Source organism: Lathyrus oleraceus, chromosome 6, assembly GCF_024323335.1.
Source record: "Lathyrus oleraceus cultivar Zhongwan6 chromosome 6, CAAS_Psat_ZW6_1.0, whole genome shotgun sequence".
NCBI classification, from domain to species: domain Eukaryota; kingdom Viridiplantae; phylum Streptophyta; class Magnoliopsida; order Fabales; family Fabaceae; genus Lathyrus; species Lathyrus oleraceus.
In genome coordinates this window covers 63,332,998-63,338,049 of record NC_066584.1, presented here as the reverse complement: position 1 = coordinate 63,338,049, position 5,052 = coordinate 63,332,998, and the positions used below count along the sequence as shown (strand labels likewise).

At 37.5% G+C, this 5,052-nt stretch overlaps 1 long non-coding RNA gene across 1 annotated transcript; it reads right to left on the bottom strand.

Annotated features, from left to right (window-relative positions):
• Positions 1–825: 825 nt before the first annotated feature.
• Positions 826–1,626, bottom strand: LOC127091670 (uncharacterized). Its single transcript, XR_007791968.1, has 3 exons — positions 1,416–1,626; positions 1,191–1,292; positions 826–1,025 (listed from the first exon to the last, which is right to left on the bottom strand). It is a non-coding gene; the product is annotated as an uncharacterized LOC127091670 (long non-coding RNA).
• Positions 1,627–5,052: the final 3,426 nt, after the last annotated feature.

The following is a 5,052-nucleotide window of genomic DNA, read 5'->3' as shown; positions in this document are numbered from 1 at the left end:
ATTTAATTCTCCAACAGTTGCAAGTGAGAGCCTCCATGCTAACTCTTTCCATGTGTGCGTAACCTGCGAAAGACCAACCGAAAATGTAAATCTATCATGCGTATGGCAACTCAACAATGCACATGAAGGGTGGTTAGAGACCAAGAAACTACCACTTCCATCACTCAAACTCTCCAGCAAATTCTGAAGCTGCTAGAGCATGCTAAGAACATCCCAACTGGAAAATAAACAGGAATTGAACCTAGAGCATCATTGGTACCAAGTTCCAATTTTGAAATTTGTTGAAAAAGTTCCAGTTGAAGCGTTGTTCAAATCATGGATGGGCATGATTCAGAAGGTCCAAAACAAAGCACCGCTGATATGACTGTTTTTGTGCAAAATCTTCTACAGTAGATGCAAACTAGGTTCCAGACAATGTCCAACTCCATCATTTCAAAGATTGACGATATGGGAGGCCACACTTTCCCAAGCCCCGAATCATCTGGTGCTGCCGCTGCAATTTCAAAGTCCCCGGGTGATGGAACATCATGCAGTGCAACATTAACGTGAGAAAACCGAAACCAATGCTTCTTCTGCAGGATTTGCTGATAGCATAATGAGGCTTAATTTCTTCAAGATGATTAGTGATTCCTTTGTTCCTGCATTGAAAAGTACAAAGATGGAGTGGTCAAAGCAAAATTTGTCAACAAAATTTAGCATCATTTAGCATCTCGTATGTATGATTATGCGAAAGAGTATTTGAACTAGAAAGGAAGGTTAATGAGAAGCTAAAAAGTTTAAATGCACCTGATGGGAAATATTCCATTGAAACAAGGTTGGTAGGCGCATTTGGATGTTTGGCACTCTGTGGAAGAAAACAAAGCAAAGCGAAGTGAAAACAACATATTGGCATTGTCATCTGGCTCGCAACGATTCAGTCATTATGGACGTGTGCCAAGGCCAATATAAGTCGATAGTAGTTTGTCCTGTTTGTAGGAAGGTCTCTGTGACATTTGATCCATTCATGTACTTGTCATTACTTCTACCTGCAGCAACAATGCGGACAATGACTTTAACTGTTTTTAGTAACATTGGTGATGGAATGCCTCAATTATCACCATATGCAATTTCTGTTCCAAAACATGGAAAGTTTGAAGATCTAGCTGATTCATTATCATTGATCAGAAATGCTGACAAACTAGTTTGCTTACCGGTTTCCGAAAGATAATGGGAAGGCCCCTCTGGTCGTCTTTATTAGTCAGCGGTCCGCAAGGAGTCTTTGGCAGCAATTGGTGCAGCAAAGTAAAATTCACCTGCCAAGGAACAAATCAGCATGGGAAGATTCAGAAAAATAAAGAATTTGCGTAATTTATCATGGCATATAACTTAATCCTGGAAACCTCTTGTCTTGTTGATCAGAAAGCAATGTTCTCTACCTTTCCTCCAGTTACTGTGGCAGATATTTTGCCAATCAATTAAGAATCCAGCGATTCATCATCTATTAATTCAAGTGTTCCGCCGACTCTTGAGCATTCAGATGAAAATGGAGTAGTTAGTACTGACATTCCCATATACAATGGACTTCATGAAAAAAAAACAACAATGGTTTAACGGTAGAATCTGAAGAATTACCCCCATTTTCTTATGTACCATATTCCAAGCCTGATTCTATCAGCAGCTACAATGAGACCAAAAAATTCATTTTTCGCAAGAGGAATTTACTGCAGTAAAGGCAAACAGTTAAAATTCGAAAAAATCCCAAATTTGGAATCAGGACAAATCCAAGAGAAAAGTACGTGTTTCATATTACCGCTTCTAGATCAAACGCCAAATTGGGACTAACAAGCTGAGCACCTTAAAGCACTCCCAAGAGCATGCCATTTTGATCTGGAGAAGCTGAAACAAAAACCCTAATCATATGAGTATAAGAGGGAGGACGGCTACTGAAGTGAAAAAAAAACCCTAGAGAATTCGACGGCTACTGAAAAGCGAAAAACCCTAATACCTTTTCACCGAAAAAAAGAAAGAGCGGCCTCCTCCACTAGGTCGCGACCACGGAACCCCAAGGGTCGTTAACCTCGCGCTCACGGTCAGCTTCACACACAACAAACCCTTCCGCCGTTGACGGCTTTCGGCGACCACCAGCGAGTGACGAAGCGTAGAAGTTCGTGGGAGCAGGAGATTCACATCGAAGAGGATTCGTCTGAGGAACCAACAAGAAAGGTGAGAGTTTTGTTGACTTTTTGAAGCCATGGCTTGTTTACATTTAGAGAGAGATCGAGAGAATGGATTTGCTTTTTTTGAGGGAAATGAACGTATGTGGTGATTTGTTCCACTTTCTTTCAGTTTGTTTCTTTTATTTATTTTAAGGCGTTTAAAATCCATTTAAAACCCACCTGTGAGGGTTACTGTGCTACTTAATGACCGTTTGGCTTTTCCTTGCAACTTTTCATTAACTACAGTTGGCATTGATGATGGTCAGCCTTGTTATCTCCACCCAAACAGCCATGCGGCTAGGGTTGGCTTCTGGGATTCCCTCACTATTTTCGTAGGCTTTAGTTGCCCATTAACTTAAACAACCCATTTTAGTTAGTTTTTTTTTATTTAATTTACCTTTATCTATTCCTGTTTATATACTTAAGTTGTTGCTAAACTAACAATTGACCGTTCATGGCCTGATGGAGATGGAGCTAGCTTAGCTACCCTTTGGTCCTGGGTTCGATACCCTGTTGTGTCGTGTGGGGTTTTTTTCAATGTTTTTACTTACTACTAACATGCTCCTATTGTTAATCATCTTTATTATTTTATTTTTTATATAACTTAAATGTTTTTTTCTTTCTTTGGGATTTATGTAAAATATTTTTTTAGGTGAGGTATGTTTGAATCATGATAAGTCATCTTAATGGCTTTGATAAAAAGAAAAACCATTCAAAAATAATAATGATAAATATCACATAATAACATAAATTTGGTATCTTTTAATTACATCCTTCATTCAAAAACCATTTTTAAATTATAAAAATTATTTTTTCTCGATTCAATATCGAGCCCATTTCCATACCCTTGTAAGTCGATTGCTTTTAAGCATCGTCATCAACCTCACATGGCTTACTCTTGGGCCTTCTTACAATGAGCTCTTAAGCAACATCAATTTAACTTACAATAATTTCAAACCTCGGTACTTTATTTGTTTCAATTTAATATTCAAATCATTTTCAAAGTAAAATGTGAAGAAAAAGATTACCTGGATGGAATGTCCAGTCGTAATCCCGAATATTAGGCTCAAGCTGTAAGAGCTTGCAAGCCATAAATATTCGTCTTCTCGCCAAAATATCCGTAAATATCCCAAATCACCTTCTAAATAAAACGTGAAGAAAAAGATTACCTGGATGGAATGTCCAGTCGTAATCCCGAATATTAGGCTCAAGCTGTAAGAGCTTGCAAGCCATAAATATTCGTCTTCCCTCCAAAATATTCGTAAATATTCGAATCATTTTCTTAGCAATATTGGAAAGAAACAGACTGCCTGGGTGGAATGTCCAGACGTAGTCCCGAGTATTAGACCCAAGCTGTAAGAGCTTGTAGGTCACAAGTACTCGTCTTTCAAACTTCAAAATACCTAATTCCTACCTTAATACTTTTTCAATAAAGATGGAAATGGAACGTGGTGTATACCATGCACTCCTGAGGCTAGGATTCGAGATGTATATCTCGCTCATCCAAGTTCTCGCCATCACTCAAAATACATCCAACCAATCAAACACTTTTCTCGCCGCCGTGCGATTAATCAAAAACCTTCTTCATAAACGAAAGGTATCTTGTCTTAAGTGATATAAAACAATGTTTCGGCCACGATTGTTGAGTCGAGATAAGTGACGCTTTTCCGAATGTAGATTTATAAATCTGTTCGATGTGTGGTATGCGTCCACTCCTCATCTGTTTTGGGTAAAACAATGTTTTCGTCGATTAATACAATATAGCTTTCGCTAAAATCGACCAACAAACAAACATTTTTCTACCCAGAACTACGTAAGCCTTGATTTCTCTTTTGAGATACGTAGGAGCAGGATTTTTAAATCTTGTCAGGCCCACTAATAAAAAACTTAGGTTTAGTCCTTTGTCAAAAATCCAAAAACATTTCTTCTCGTCCTTTCTTTCTTTCCCACCTAATAATTTGAAAAGCCTAATATTTTAACTAACACTAATGCACACAACTGACCTAATGGTTCCCGTTGAGTACAACGGACGTGAGGGGTGCTAATACCTTCCCCTCGCGTAATCGACTCCCGAACCCTGATATTGGTTGTGATGACCATATCTTATCCTTTCTTTTGTCATGGGTTTTATCGATATTTCCCCTTTCCTTTTTAGGAATAAATAAAGTTCGGTGGCGACTCTGTTCAGTCCATCATTGCGAGCGTGCGATCGCGCTTCGCTTTGAAGTCGTATCCCCATTTTTTCGAGGTGCGACAATTATGACTAAACTTAGTTCCGTAAAGAATTACAACTCAAAGAATAACTGTCAATGACTTCTTGAGGTTTTTGTCTATAACCTAAGGAATTTAACAACTTTTAAATACAAGATTTGGGTTTACAAAGTTGCTTCCAAATATTCAGATACATAAAGTGATAATCAGACTTTACAGTTAAGAATATATAAAATGAAGTTCTAAGTTTTTCTCTCTATTTCCTCTTTCTTGATATTGATTTTCTTTATTGAAATTCTTTCAGCATGAAGTTGCTCGTGTTTTTACTCATTGAAGTTCTACTTTCACAATTCTTTTGTCCTCTTTATATAGATGAATAATAAGACTGTTGGAGGATAGAATTGGAAACTTCTTCAAATCAACAACTGTAATAGTTGGTACGAGGTTCAGCTGTAAATCGTGGGTAGTAAAGAGAAAGTCTTTTATAGGCGTTTGTAGTATAGTCCTTTTGATTTTGCAGCTTAACTTGTATTATATTATTAGAATATTCATTCATTCATATTTTTATAAATTATTGGTTTTGTATTTGAGAGATTAAGCTTGATTAGAATTCAGAGCATTGAATATAGACTTCAGAGTCTAGTGA